The sequence below is a fragment of the Cheilinus undulatus genome, linkage group 13 (assembly GCF_018320785.1).
Source record: "Cheilinus undulatus linkage group 13, ASM1832078v1, whole genome shotgun sequence".
In the NCBI taxonomy this organism is placed as follows: Eukaryota; Metazoa; Chordata; class Actinopteri; order Labriformes; family Labridae; genus Cheilinus; species Cheilinus undulatus.
This window is the reverse complement of record NC_054877.1, coordinates 16,902,786-16,919,557: the sequence shown is the minus strand read 5'-3', so window position 1 is coordinate 16,919,557 and position 16,772 is coordinate 16,902,786. Positions and strand designations below refer to the sequence as shown.

The window sequence follows — 16,772 nt, the reverse complement described above, 5'->3', positions numbered from 1 at the left end:
CCGCACTCACTGCTCAATGCATCCAGGCCTGGGCACGGATACGTCACGCGCCGACGTCATCACACGAAGCATCCATCTTTGTTGAATTTATACATGTTGATGACTCGGTATATATAAATGTTGTCTTTCAGGCTGTAAAATAGAAACAGATTTATACAATATCTGATCTGACACCAGAGTTATTTCAGCTAACCTGAGATCAGTAGCTACGTTAACTATAAAGAGCACAGTGAGGAGAGAGAGAGAGAGAGAGAGCGGTTCATAGCGGAGAATTATCGCTCACAGCATACTAGTATAATCTGGAGCCTGATCAGAGTTCTAAGCACTTCTGATGAATGAAACCCGGACTTTTTAACTCGTATGAGCCCCTACAGCCGCTCTTCTTTGTGCATATACTATCTGAATCCCCCTTAAGTTTTTTTACGCGCCATGAACTGAGCCTTTTCTCTGAGTTTGCATGCCTTTCAGCGTTGCACCAAACAAGCTCTCATGTCACAGGGCAGCCTGTGTCCAGAGCAGGATTAAATCATCAGATAAAAATTTTTTTTACGGTGACAAGAGCTATTTTAACCATCTGATGAGAGCTGGAAGTGAATGCGCCTCAGGATTAATAAACGATGCTCTGTTCAAACGTCAGCGATCAAGACCACAGTTTCAATTCTTGGTGACATGAAATAGAATTAGAGGTAAGTTAATTCAGTGGATGATAGTTTGCCGTTATAATTTTATAATAAGAGAGGTTAAATCAGCTGCATGATTAACCCGGCACACCCTTGTCCGCGTAATTGGCACTCTCCTTTTTACACAGAGGATGAAAGTTGTTTGTTATCCTGGGAGCTGCCGTTTGTGACTCAATCAAGGGAAAAACCTTTATTTCACCTTTTTTTCTTTTGAGATCCTGCCCCAAGTGGAGGAGTTCAAGTATCTCGGGGTCTTGTTCGCGAGTGAGGGAAGAATGGAGCGGGAGATCGACAGGCGGATTGGTGCAGCGTCAGCAGCGATGCGGTCTCTGCATCGGTCTGTCATGGTGAAGAAAGAGCTGAGTCGAAAGGCGAAGCTCTAGATTTACCGGTCGATCTATGTTCCCACCCTCACCTATGGTCACGAGCGGTGGGTAGTGACTGAAAGAACGAGATCACGGATACAGGCAGCTGAAATGAGTTTCCTCCGCAGGGTGTCTGGGCTCTCCCTTAGAGATAGGGTGAGAAGCTCGGTCATCCGGGAGAGACTCGGAGTAGAGCCGCTGCTCCTCCACGTTGAGAGGAGCCAGATGAGGTGGCTCCGGCATCTAGTCTGGATGCCTCCTGGACGCCTCCCTGATGAGGTGTTCTGGGCAAGTCCCACTGGGAGGAGGGCCCGGGGAAGACCCAGGACACGATGGAGAGACTATTTCGCTCGGCTGGCTTGGGAACGCCTCGGGATCCCCTGGGAAGAGCTGGATGAAGTGGCCGGGTAGAGGGAAGTCTGGGCTTCCCTGCTTAGGCTGCTGCCCCCGCGACCCGATCTCGAATAAGCGGAAGAAGATGGATGGATGGATGGATGGATGGATCACTTTTTACAAACCAAAAATCATCTCACAGTGGTTAAAGCCTGACTTTGCTCGAAACTGGTCAGAAATGTGGACTGGACTGGGATCCGTTAGACTGAGGTCATAGTAAAGCTGTGTGAAGTTAAATTCTTCAGCTCTTATAAAGTCCTTGTAACTTGTTGAAATTCAATGGTACAAAATATATAGTTCTCTCTGTCTTTCTAGAAAAAAACCCGGCTGTCTCTAGCATGCAGCTGCTGTGCTCGCCTCGCTCTGAAGCAGGTCCCTCTGTTTTTACTTCATGTTATGTCACATTCCTGTGCTTGTGCCTTTTCATTTGCATCCGTGCTGTGCCTAGGCCCACCTCGTCCTTCCGTGCCGGGGCCACGAAGCGTGTCGCGCCAAAGCACGGAACGATTGCACTCACACTGGCCAAACATACCAGACTTCATGCTGAAATGGGCCCAGGCATGGTGAGGGTGGCCTAGTGTGAGTGCACCCTTAGAAGCTGAGGGTCAGTTGTTGAAAAGTTTTGCTAGTTCACGAGTTTAAACAAGGTAACAATGGCAGGTTTTATGCAGAGACTTTTCTTTGTTATGTTTTGGCTCCTGAATATTACTTTATTCTTAATTTACATTTACTCAAATGTAGTTTTATTGTAAATATTTTGTTCACTTAAGTTTGCTTTATGAGTTTAAGAAAGCACTTTAACATATGTAACATATGTATGTAATACACATGTATTTATTTATGAATTTTATTGTTTTCCTACCTTAATTTTTTAGTTATGCTGTTTTATATTTTAGTTCTTAGCTTTTATTTGTAGTTTAGTTTTTACTTATTTTTACCCTTTTATCATTTTTAGGATCTCCAGTGTTTCCTCTGGGGGAGCCCTCTGCACCAGGAGCGGTGGTCGGCTATGGCTGCAGGGGTCGGTCTCGTGAGTTCCTGGTGGAGGTTTGGTGTCTTTGCCTCATCCCTCCTCTGGGTCCTGCGTGGGTGTCTTGTGGCTGTGGGTGACTCTCTGCTCCTGGTGCAGACCACTCCTCTGATGGTGCTTTCTCAACTGGTTCATCTGTACTCAGCCTCTTGTACTCAGCCTAATGTCCACTATTTTAGTGTGTGTGTGTGTGTGTTTGTGGGGGGGGGCATGTTTTTGAAACAGTGTGCGTGAGTGGGTGCACATGTAACTGTTGTCTATGGGGTGGCTGACAGTGGGATAGGGTGGTTGCAGGTGTGTGGGTGTGAGGGAATGACTTTAATTGTCTATGTTAAGTGTTACGAATGCAATTTAGGTCACCCCAAGTAATGGAGTTGCAGTCACTGCATCCTAACGTGAAAACACAACTATGAGCTGAGCAATAAACTAGAGGCGAAATAAATGGCAACTGTGTGTACCTGGTGCGACGTCTGAACCTCGACCATGGCGTCCTTCCTCGGTTACCCGACAAGCACAGTCTCTGGCTCCCAAGAGCTGCCAGCCCCGTCTAGTTGGATTCGTTCAGGTTTTGTTGTGTGGTGGTGGAGAGATGGTGCAGGTTTAAAAACACACGGGCTTAACTCATACAACTAAACGAGCACGGTGCGGGCTGAGCAACATTTTTTCACATGTTTGTCCATCAAATGTAAAGAAGAGGGAGTTCTTCACAGCGTCTCGATAGCATGGCTCTGTAGCGGCTGCGAATCCCCGTTGCTATGTACAGGTGTATCCAATGTCACAATCAACCGCTTTTCAAACACCCAGACCGGAAGTGACGTCTCCCAACACCGACCTGTGTCGCTGGGATTTGTTGTCTTTTATTTCCCAGGCTTTACCAGACAATATATGGACGCACAGCTGCTGCTGCATCTCCGTTTAATACCAGCTCATAGTTTCAGGGGAAAAGAAAAGTAAGAAATAGAAAAGACCCCAAACCTATCTGTAACATAAGCAAAAGGTGGGGGTTGATGGGTGGGTTTGAGGGAATGTTTTTATTTTGTCTATGTAAAGCACTTTGAATTACATGTTATGTATGAAAAGCACTTCGTAAATAAAGTTTGATTGATTGATTGATAAAAGCAAACTCAAGACCTACCTTTTAAGTCTGGCTTTAATGTACTCATCTTAATCCGTTTTAGGTTTTATCTTTTTCTGTTTGAGCTTCAGAATGATCTTTTAGTAGTTTCCTCCTGTTTGTTTTTCACCAAGTTCTTCTTAAGTGTTTTATTTTCTTATTTGTGCATATTGCCCTGAATAACATTTTAGTGTTTTTAATTCTTATTACGGCACCCTTTTATTTTAATTCGTCTGAATTTATTTCATTTGATATTTTATTCTACACTTTAACATAATCCCCAGTGTTTTCATTTAATTTTAAACCTTTAAGATGACATTTCCTCAGTATGTAATGGGTACATTAGTTTCCTGTTCTTATAGTGTCTTTTATTTACGATGTATTTTGCCAGTATGGATTGCAGGGGGAGTGGGTCAGAGGGTTGAGTGGAGTGGGTTTGGGTCATATGTCCTTTAATCTCCTTTAATTTATCTGTTTGTAAACCACTTTGTGCTACATTGTCTTGTATGAAAAGTGCTATATAAACATTGATTGATGGATTGATAATTAAATTGTACTTCATTATTGGACTGCTGAAATTATCTTCTCGCATGGTGACGGAAAAATTGAGAAAAAAAAACGGTAAAATTCTCTGCTCACTCTCATCTCCCAATTAAACCTACCTTTAAAAAACATCACCATGACAACTGCATCTTACGACTGGGAGGTTTGGTTTTTATTGGTAGTCGTAATATTGTTGCTTGTTGAAGTGATCTCTGTGACTGGTACAACACTGTTGGGATTTTGTAAGATAAATGTTTAGCTACTGTCAAAATATTTACAATAAAAAGCATATTTATTAATATAATGAAACAAAATAAGGAATCTGAATTAATCTTTCACAGGGAAAAATCTTAACCAAAAAAATCTTTAAAAAATCTGAACATGTCAATAGCATTTAATCAATGTTTGTACTTAAATCAAAGATTTGAGATTATACTCTGACCCTGCCAGCCAGCAGTTATTACAATGCACACACAACAATCACAGACCACTTAACTTTAATGTTATTATAGAGTTTATTCAACAAATCAGCATTAGTTATTAATGAAATTTAATCAGACAAAGAATGGTTATAAAACTACAGCCCATGGATGGATTAGATTATTAGTATACATGAAAACGTACTCATTGACACATTATGTTTTGTACTCCTGGAAATTCACTGAAACTATATGGAAGTTACTTTGAAACAACTTCTATGTCAACTTTAGGGATAAAAGAAAGCTTTCAATCTCATACCAATCAGTACCATCAGCCCCCTGCCAAACAACCATGAGGTTTTTGCTTGCATTAAATCACAATGTTACACCAGGCTCAGGGTTCTCTTCTTCAACTTGCCTCTCCACCTAATCTGTGTCAATCAGATGAGGTTGACTGTGTTCTGCTGAAGAACATTGGGTTGGAAAAGGTAGATGGCATTTTAGGGACATGAAAGCGGCGGCCAGATTTCTTCAAGAGAAAAAAGATGACGAGTATGACAATCACTACAGCAGTCACACAAATGATGGAGACAACTGGTAAAATGCTGTTGCTGTGGGTCGGAAGGGTCACCATGGGACTTGCTGTACAAAAGAAATACATCGTTGAAGCATCAGAGAAAACTTTAAAGCTTTATTGTTACAATAAGTCCTCAGACATAGACCTAACTTACCAGGTGTTGTTGGTGCCTCTTTGAGTACTAGCAAGAAAACAAACACAGTTCAACATTTATGTCAAGAGGCAAATCCTTTCAACAATAATATACTCAAAATTTGGCCGGGGCGATATGGCCTAAAATCATATGGTATTTTTCTATGCTTTTAAATCCAGATTCGAGTGTTATAAACTCCCTTCTTGCTTTAAACAAGCCTTTAATGGCATACTCAATTTATATCTAAACATAGGAGCAAGGAAACTTTTCTTTTTTTTTTTTAAGTCTCTCTAGGTTTACTTTGGCCTGTGCTTTTTCAGAAAAATAACAGCCGCAGACTTTTATTGTGAAGCACTTGACGGAAGTAGTGTGTTTGGCATTGAGTTAACTTAGCTGCTGTACCGGCAAGTTTTTGCAGCTAGTTTACAGCAGCTTTTCTAAACTCATTTAATGTTGCAGCCTGGACTTTTGACTCACCGTGGACTTAGAAAAGAAACTCATAAGTTAAAAACACCTTCAAATGGTTGTTTAAGCCATTATAAGATGAAAAGCTGCAGCATTGGGCTCTAGACGAACCGAGACCAGCCAAAGCAGCACTCAGCTTGTGTTCAAGCCCCAGGAAGGCTGACAGAGATGGCACACTGACTGACAAAGAACACCTGTTTTGTCTGTTATCTGTGCTTAGTTACAATGACAAGAGTGGGTGACGTTCGGTCTGTTACCTGACTACATGTTATGCTAGTGCTAATGACTGGTAACCTGACATGCCAGATGGATTTGTTTCCCACATCCATCTGGGAAACCTTCAATACTAAGGGTTTGGGAAAGGTCAGAAGCTTTGAAAAACACTCCTAGTGTGATTAGATGAATGTTCTGTCTGTCACATCTTTACGGGCCAATCAGAGCAACAAAACATATAGCGTAGGCAACCAAGATGCGCCTGCGCAGCTACCGAGGTATAACGTGGACCATGGCGACTATAGACATGTTAATGCATGACTTTTGTCATTTTTGAAAAGAAAACAACTCACTGCTGTTCTTTTTCTTCCTTTAATGAAGAAATTTCATCAAGTTCTGATAAAACTGATGCTTTAGTAGTGTCCACGCTAATCTCTTGTTGCTGCTTGCTTACATGAAGACGCCACCGCGCCTGAAAGTACTGGCCCTCATCACTGATTGGTCCTGTCACTTTCTAACCGGGCCCAAACGGTTCAGACAGGAGCTTTGCAAGATGGATACGCCAGTGAGAAACAAGGACATATCCATGGGCATATCCATCTACGTTGCAAGCTTAAATGACTGGACCAAACCGTCACAAATCACTCGCTCCATCAGCTGTGGGAGCAGATATGCCTCGTGCATGGATCACAGCACAACGCAGGCATTTAAACCGGTGATGATGGTGTTGAAAAAAATCCATTCTGTACCAAAAATTTTACCGGTGTTGATATAAATACCGGTTTACCGCCCACTACTATGAATATCTTCCGTCAGAGGTCTGTTTGAATTTTTCTGACATTTACAGCCCTTCTTCCACTCAAAATTGTGTCATTTTTTCTCTTTTACATGTTTACCTCATCTCAGAGAATATACAGGCTTTGTTTACATTTGTAAAACTTAGGAATTCAGACTGTTTTTTTAATTTTAATTTTCCCCACAGTGGCCCTAATTTACATTTAGGTACACCGTTACTGCACAAACATGAAATTGATTTAATAGAACTTTTATGTTGAACTCACCTTTAGGGGTTTTGCATATAAACCCTCTGCTTTGGCCCATTCCTGAGATCCATTTTCCATCTGAGATTTTTAGTGCTGCATATCGTCTGTCATACGGTTCACCATGATCCCAGTTAGTGTAGTCCAAAGCTCTTCTGTCTAACCACAGCCACTGGCCTGGGGAAAAGAAGAGATTCCATTTTTCTCCTTCGTAAGGAGTATCAACCTCTAGAATAAAATCCTTTTAGATGTTTTTTTTGTTGGCCATGATTTAAAAAGATGTCCAACTTGACTCCAGTACTCCTTAACTTATTTAACTGGACACTTGAAAAACTGTCTACATGACCTTCCTGGACTTAAGCTACCATTTCAGTTATACCCAAAATAGAAAGGGACAAAACACAATGTATCTAATACAGACCAATTTCAATTTTGAATCAGGATTATGAACTGTATTATACAATTCTAAGAACCTAGGTTCTTTTGTTTCTGATATAATTGATACTGATCAAACTGGATTTGTTCGAAGTCACCAACTATAAAATATTAGATGCTTTCTCCATGTAATACAAAACATAAGAGAAACTAAAACAAATGCTGTGCTAGCTGGTCTTAATGCTGAGAAAGTTTAGTCTATGTTAGTTGGGAACATTTGTTTTTTAGTGAATTTGGCTTCACTAAAAAAAAATCTACCAATACTGTTAAAACATTATACACTGCTCCTACAGCAAGAATTAAAATAAATGGCTGTCTCACTGATCGTATCAGTTAGAAAGATGCTTCCCTTGACTTTTACATCACTTTATTTGGGTGATCTACCTGATAAATAACAGGACGTGACAGATGCTTGTGGAAAATATTTACAGTAGCAGTAAAAAAGTAACCTGACACGCCAGATAGATTTATTTCACACATCCATCTGGGAAAGCTTCAATAGGAAACGTTTGAGAAAAGGCAGAGGATTTGAAAAAAACACGGTGTGATTGGATGAACGTTCTGTCTATCACATCTCTACAGGCCAATAAGAGCAACAAAACATGTGACGTAGCCACTATCAAGCTGCTCCTGCGCAGCTACTGAGGATTAACGCGAAACATGGCGACTATAGACATGTCAGTACTCGACTTTTGTCGTTTTTGAAAAGAAAACAACTCACTGCTGTTCTTTGTTCTTCTTTTAACAAAGAATTGTTGTCAAGTTCTGATAAAACTGGCGCTTTTAGCTGCATCCACGATAATCTCTTCCTCCATAACTGCACCAGCTCTTGCTGCTGCTTGTTTACGTCATGATTCTGCTGTGCCTGAAAGTACTGCCCCTTACTGCCCACTACTGATTGGTCCTGTCACTTTCTAACCAGGCCCAAACAGTTCAGATGGGAGATTTGCAAGATGAATTCACCAGTGAAAACCAAGGAAACGGGCGTATCCATCTGCTTTGCAAGGTTAGTAAAAAAGGCCATCACCCATAAATGGTTATAGATAGATCCTCCCACAACAGATGACTGGGTTGAAACGATTAAAGAAAGATGATTTATACATAAAAAGATGGGCTAAATTGAAATTAGAGCCTGACCGATTGATCGGCGGGCCAATTAATCAGGCCGATTATAGTGTTTCACAGATTAATCAACATTGGCCAATATGTAGCCAATAAATTAACTTTTTGCTGTGTGGGGGTTTTGTCGCTCTGCTCCTGTGTGTCCCTGCTGAACTCAGCCCGAGTGCCTGGTCCCTCCCCCTCACACACAAGCAGCTCTCTCTCCTCCACTCAGGCCGTGTCCACATGGAGACGAATTTCGGAGTATACGCAAAAGTTGTTTGTCGTATCGGCGTTTCATCCACACGGAAACAGCATGTTGGGTGACTGTAAACGATACTTTTTGAAAACGGGTCCCAGAGTACATAACTTCATAAACAACTACCGTTTCTTCTCTGTGTGGAGGGCTATCCACATCTTTCTTGAAACAAACGTCACACACAGTGTAGCTCTCTGAAGACGCCTGCGCGGGTCTAACCAAAACAAATATGGCGGACTACAGGGTTGTGTTCATGCTGCAGGAGCTGCTGAGCTTGTTATGGCTTTTGAAGCAAAATCTGATGCTCCTTTACCATCACTGCAAAATGCATACACCATATGTTCTTAAATCCACCACTGAGGGAAAACCAGAAGGGCAACTTGAAGAAAGTTTGTGTCAGTTTTCGCTGAGCTTCTTCTTCTCTTTCAGTGCATTTCCATGGCAGCAATACAGCGCCATGTACAGGCTTGACATTTGCACTACAGCGTTTTCAGTCATTTAAGTTGCATCTTTGTGAAATAAAGATAAATGCAATTGTTAATTCACATGCCCACCATTATCTAATAAAAGACTATTATAAACCTTTTTTAACATTGCCCAAGTTGCAGTCAATGATTTTATCATGGCAGACGTTGCTTCATTAATAATTAAATAAGTTACATTATTTTCTGATGCTCAAATTCATTGTAAGTTTTTTTTTCCATGAAAGTTTCTGAAAGCCATGAAATGTAGGCCTTGTTGAGGGTCACTTAACAGCATACACATGCACAATAATAATCATCAGCTTTGCCAGTGTTTAATTTGAATAATATAAACACATCAAGCTATTTATTACATTGTTAACTTACATTGTTAAGCAGCCTCAAAAGAAGAGAAGAATATTGATTTTGTTAATGTTATAAATTTTTTCCTAAAGTCAGTATTTTCTAGGGACACTTAAAGGTACAATGTGTAAAATTTGGCTGCATTTCACCGAACAGAAATGGTGTACATGGGATATAATGTTTATATATCTATGTGAAGTATGTTAAAATAAGTGCACAGTCATCCCCTTTAAACTTTCGTTTTCTTTTCAGAAAATTAGAAAAAATCTTTTCAAATTTACATTACCGTGGGTCGCCCTCACGGAGGCTGACATAACGAACGGCCATGTTGTCTACGGCAACGTTTTGGGGACAGAAAAAGCGAAACGCGATGCCCGCCGGTCCTGAAAGCTACCAGGAAGGCAGGTGGAGAAGAAGACTGACCTATAATCTATAAAAATAATGGTTACAAAAATGTATGAATAAACCCTCACCTCGTCACTGCTGTAATTGATGTCCGGCTCACTATCCTTTTTGGTCTTCACAGGCTCTCGTCACTTAGTGATGTGATGTTTTGGTAACAGATCGGCTCATTCTAAAATCTGAACGCTAGATGTCGTTAAAGTGCCAAATTTTACACATTGTACCTTTAACTTGCAATATTTTTAAGTCCCTAAGCCCTATTAAATAATGATTGAACTAAAACTCAACTTTTGTACCACTGTCTTTACTGATTTAAATGTAGATTTAAATCATGCAATTTTTGTATGACTTGACTTGTGATTTGCTTGACTTATAGGAGGGAGTTGACTTAACTTGCTTGATTCTCACCACAGTGACTTGAGACTTGCTTGTGACTTGCACATGAGTGACTTACTCCTACCTCTGTTACTAACCTGGCACACCAGATGGATAAACCTCTCATAGACAGTGTTTGGGAAAGGGCAGAGCCTTTGAAAAAAAAAAAAAAAACTCAGAGGGTAATTGGATGAACATTCTGTGACATCTTTCCTGGCCAATCAGAGCAACAAAACATGTGATGTATTCATTTCAGAGCTAAACTCCACAGAGAACAGCATAACGCAAATTATGGCGACTATAGACTGTTGTCGTTTTTGAAAAGAAAACTCAATGCTGTTCTTTGTTCGTCTTTTAACAAAGAAATGTCGTCAAGTTCTGATTAAACTGGCACTGCAGCAGCATCCATGTTATCGTCTTCCACCATGACTGCACCGGCCTCTTGTTGGTGCTTGCTTACGTCATGACTCTGTCACGCCTGAAAGTACTGCTGACTGGTCCTGTCACTTTCTAACCAAACTCAAATGGTTCAGACGGGAGCTTTGAATTTCAAATTTTGAATAAAAGTGACAGCCTTACATCACGGCTTTGAGGGTAGCATGAAATCTGCTGTGGGCAGCCAACTCTTCATTTCATATGCAGGTAAACCCCTGATGACAGACGCTCTCGACGGCTGACTAACTTTTCGTGAAGCACATACTACTTCCTGTCTTGTGACATCACTTCATGTGTTGACACCACTCACATTGTCTAGACTGGATGAAATAGTGCCACTGCACTATGTTACACTAATGCGGGAATATGTAAGATTTAACATTGTATTTTGGGCAATTAAGTTACAGCGTAGTGAAAGTAGTGTGAAACTGAGTAACTAGTAAGATTACTTTTTTTAGAGAGGGTATGCTAGTCCTACACGTTTTTTTTCCAAGCTGACATTTAAAGGTACGGGACGTGTACAGGTGAATGAGCAGAGGAAAAAAACAAACAGTTTTAGAGATAATTAAAATTTGAATGGCATGATAACTGTAGAGAAAGTTTATTACAGTTATCATTAAATCCAGTAACCCTTCAATCAATCTTGACTTCCTTCAGACCAGGTTTATCCAAGCTTATTTAACTGAAGATAAGCACACACTGGAAACAGTAAGTTAGTCAGGTAACCTGTCAGAAACAAGCTACAATATTTTCTTCACAAGTTTGTCCCTAGAAGTGATGAGTTCTGTATTATTCAGTGTGTCCTGTACATAGACAGTAGTCCCTATTGGACTGCTAAGGTGTTTTAAGACCTCTAAAGTGTAATTGTTGAGTTTTTTTTAATGATATGCCTATTTTGATGCAGCTACTTTTTACACTTTGTTAGTTTACTAATACAACAAAAGGAACTTTTGTATCTTATTTGTTGTTGCTTACATTTCTTCTTACATTCAACAAAGGAGCTCTTGGTGTTCTGGTTATGAAGAACAAAAAAAAAATGTAGGTTTACCTCTGTGAGTTCTGTACAAGCCGATCCAGAAAGCACTCTGACTGTCTTTATACACTTTCAAGTGGTTTTCAATGAACTTTTGCTCTGAGGGATCTTCAATGCTGGCAAGAGATCCCCCTTCACAAACAAACAAACATAAAACACTAGGTCTTGAATTACAGCAAGATGCAAATGACTGATTAATTGTGTTACCCGGATGATTAATGGAAATTTCTCACCATTTGCTGCACAATGAGCAGATGCATCTGGCCAACTTTCTGTGAGTGGCCAAATGAGGTAACAGTTACCCTTAAATGGTATCCAGAAGGACAGGTGTCTTCCTCCTGATCTTTGTTGTTCTGGAATATCAGGACATTTTCCCGGAAATTCAGTGGACTCTGTTGGTGGCACATCTATGGGTGAAGCCAAACAGAGGAGATGCATGTCAACATTAAGCAGCACAGCTGAGTGTATTCAACTATACAGTATAAAAGCCCTACCTGTGCTCTTCATACAAACACTGGCCATGTTCTGATCACATTCTGAAGTCCTCCACATTCCACCCACGTCAACATAAACACAAGGTTTTCCACTCTCTGGTTCCCCCCCTCTCCAATAGGCTACAGTGAGATGCCAGCCTTCAGTATACCTGAAATATCCACCAGTCTAAAAGCAAAGATGGAACAAAGTAGAATATTTTTTTAGTGATTTTTCATATGTGCAGTTTGAGAGGCATTCTGCTTTGTACCTCTAATGTGTTCAGTCCAATCCACACAGGAGCCTTGAGATTCAGAGTGATCAGGTCAATGTATGTCTTTGACCAGATGTTTCGCAGGCTAGCCAGTGAAGCCCCATCATCTTTGCAGTGCTTTTGAGCTGCATACCAGGTCATTTTATTAGTGTTCACCTTGACAGAGTCGTTGAAGATTTGGACATACTGTGAGGTTGTTGGTTCAGGGGAGTCTGGCAGAGCAGGGTCTGTTCAGAGCAAGAAGTTACATTTATTCTTGTGTATAATTAAAACGCTTGTGTTTGATTAGAAGTATAGAGGAAGTCATGATGATGACTGGGGAAGGCAAAGCATAGACAGAAATAGACTCACCAACACTCCGAAGGCAAACATATCCATTGGTGTCATTGCAGGACTTTCTTGTCCATTTTCCTAATACATCTGTGGGCTCACTAGTCATCACAACACAGTGTCGTAGCTGAAACACAACAGTGATCAGGGGACAGGCAGATAAGCTCCAGGATCATTTTATGAGAAAATGTCAACAATATTCTTCAACTAGAAGCAAGACTTTGGATTTGGAACTTCCCCTTGTGGGACTAATAAAGGACTATCTTATCTTAAAACCATTTGAAGTTCACAACTCCAGATTCAAACTTAAACACACAGAGAACTGCTTTGTTAAAAATATCATGAATCCAAAATCAAAAAGGGAGGCTGTCTTTGTGTTACAGTACAACTTGTGTAACAGTTCAAATTAAATGAAAAAACATTTTGTCATAATATTTACTAAAATATATATAAATGTCTCTGTGTGCCAGACACACAAACCTCACTCATCAGCAAGATGGGATGTAACAGGGCTCCACATAAGACAGGGTTTTCTGTCAAAAAACATTTACCTTTTCACGAGGGAAAAACAATTGTCGCTGCAATGAAAAAAAGTCAGGATATCAGAATTTTTCAAGAAACAGTCAGAACAATGTTTTACACAATATAGTTTTACGCCAATGATCACAACACCTGCTGCAGCAACAGAAAAAATACATGTTTTTAATCTTTTGTAGTGCAGCTCTGAAGTCTTTTATTACCTCTGCCAAGGAGCCTATGCAGGGTTTGTTAGTTTGTTTGTTAGTTAGATTGTTTGTTAGCAACATAACTCAAAAAGTTATGGATGGATTTTCAGGAAATTTTCAGGAAATGTCACAAATGGCATAAGGAAGAACTGATTAGATTTTGGGACTGATCCGGATCACAGTCTGGATCCAGGAATTTTTTGAATGGATTCTTTACTATTGGGAGATAGGGCTAATGGTGGAGGTCTGCACTCTTTGAGTGCTTTTCTAGTTTAACATTAAATTACAAAAAATGTGTCCACTTACCTGTGTATTCCAACTGGAATATCGACTTGGTCGACCATCAGTCCAGTACCACAGGTGACCATCCTTATTATGCATACCAATCCACAGGTCTGTGGTTGGTGCCTCAGCAATGTGAGCCTTCAAAAACACTGAAATTGATACACACACTGATGATTTACAGACAAGATATTTTTCTAAATGTCTTGAGAATTCGGGAACAAGGAGACTAGTTTCAGTATTTTTGAAAGTGTTTTCTCATTTATAGTTGGCATTCAGGAGTCCAGGTGCTTAAGAGTTCATGGTTTCCTTTGTCATAATCTATTTCTTGTAATACCCCAATCATTTTTGCTTTGATAAGTGCAGAATCTGGTTTAGCATCATCTCACTAAAAAAGAAAGGTCTTCTCTGAAAATGAACTTGCCTGCTTGGAGGCACATGTTCTAAAATCTAAATATACTACTCAGCGTTCATTGTACCATTAATGTGCAAGTTACCCATGTGCACTTGTGCACTCGCATACATCTGACAATTGAACTGTGCTGCAACACTGTCCACAAGTCCCCACCTTCTGTACCCAAAGGATTCAGCATCCATGTCAAACACAGAGTTTAATATTTAAATCCTCCAGACTTGGACTGAATGATTCAATGATTGTTTTTCAACTGTAATGGTGATATGCGCATGCATAATAGTAACAACGTGAATCTGTGCCATTTTCATCATGTTACCTGATGCCACCACTTCCTTGTTGTTGGATTCAAACCAAAACCACAAGGCTCCATTATTTCTGTGACTCACCTGAATTTAATCCTGTCTGAGATCACATCAAAAGCCAGAGACCTGAGCACTGTGCAGTAAGAGCCTGTATGTCTACTACATGTACATTCAGGCTACAGGTGACGGCACTGCAGGTGACGCTCAGTTACGCAAGGCTGATCCTAGCAGGGTTCCCACCACAAGCAGCAACCAGTCCCAGTGCTGGTTAATAAATGGTCCATTAATGCACAAAAATGCTGATCATTTACTTTAAAGCTTTGTGTATGCTGTGCAATGTGTATAAACCACAAGAGTTCAAAAACTCTGAGAGCTCTGGTTTTATCAAATGTTACATTCATGGGGGCGAATATGTTGACAAAATGACATTTTGAACCTTATTAGGAAATACTGTGCAACATTTCAGCACAATCACAAGCACAGGTTAATTTGCCATTTTAGGAAAACCGTGGCAAGAATATTTGTAAAGTTTAAGAAGAAGCTCCTCCTGCTCTCTTTTCTTTTCCCTCTTTCTGTGTTTGTGTGCCAGAGCTGCTGACATAGGGCTGCACAGTGTGATATTCAAAGTCCAAAAATGATTTAAAGACCCCCCAAAAATATACAACTATTGATTTTAATTTGATACATATACATAAAAAAGGATACATTTATCTGGTTTAATTTACTTAAGAATTTCCAATATATTGCAAAAAGATAAACTGTCAAAATGTTGTTTGTTTCCAGTATAATTCAGCTTTACTTCAGATCACAGGATGATTTCCCACTTTGACTCAGTCCATCTGAAGGATCATTCAAGTTCTTCATTTGAAACATATATAGATAGGGATGTGTTAATTTCCTTTGTGTTAACTTTCCTAACTCTCTCAAAGCTTCCAGACGCAGACCAAACATTGCAATACCACAGGTAATCAGCAGTGATGAGCAATGTAGGTCACAGTTCAAGCTAGAGCAGCAAAACACATTTGGAAAATGGTAACTCAAAGTACTGATGAAATATTGCCCTAAATATTTTGTGAGTTGTTAAAACTACAAATATATATGATGTTGGCTCACCTGCGTACAGAAACAAGCAACTAACAAATGTCACTTGGCCGCAGTGCTCCTTGTCGTGCCTATGCAGTAACCAGCCGTTCTAGACTGGCAGCATGTTTTGCTGCTTGAATCTGCTGCACATGTGTGTTATTGCACGCATCATCACAGCTTTCACACTAGGCACATATTTTCTGCTTGCTGGCTGTGTCTCCCTGCTGTCTGAGCTCTGTCATTCCCCTTAGCTTTAACCTCAATAAACCTCCATACAAGTGACTTGATTCAGTGTATAGTGGTACTGTATCAGGAGCTTTTCAAAATAGAACTCTACATAAGTGATTCCCAACCTGTGGGCCGCAGCCCAGGTATTGCAAGTGGGCCGCCAAATCATTTCCAAAATAGTAAGATTTCTGGGGTGGGGACAAGAACAATGTCTTAAATGTTAAAACTCAGTTACGTTTAAAGGATATTAAAAATGTTCAAATACCCTTTACATTTTTGTTCCTTTAAGAATTAGACATGTGACAAGCAAATGAGAGATAGGAACTTTTGTTGTTATCTAGAGGTTATTGTGTGGACAACTCCTTGAAAACTGGAATACTGAAGGTGTTGCACATGTTACAGATGCTGTGTTAGCAACTGTGGAGCTTCCCACATGTTTCTCCTGTATTCAGTTCAGTCCTTTATGTTTAATCTTCAATTTAAAAAAAAAATGCTCTGAGAACGCATTTTATGGCCTCTGTATTCATGGGGTCGGTCGTGGCCCTCGAAAATGTTTGAGATTTAAAAGTGGGCCCTGAGTTGGAAAAGGTTGGGAACCACTGCTCTACATAATCAATACATATTCATTTCTTTGGAATGAAATGCTGATGAGAAGTAATTATTAATCAAAAAGCAAACCTTGTTCATGGTCTGAATGAATTGAAGCCAGATTTCCACCCATGGCTTTGCACTTTGTCCTCGCTCCATCCCAAGTCTCCCTTTGCTTGTTTATAATGAGGTAACACTGTAGTGAAAAAAACATAGAACATGATATCAGTAGCTTGCC

General features: G+C 40.2%; 1 pseudogene; it reads right to left on the bottom strand.

The window, feature by feature from the left end:
* Positions 1-4,621: 4,621 nt before the first annotated feature.
* LOC121520186 overlaps positions 4,622-16,772 on the bottom strand; it is a 28,102-nt pseudogene continuing 15,951 nt past the window's right edge.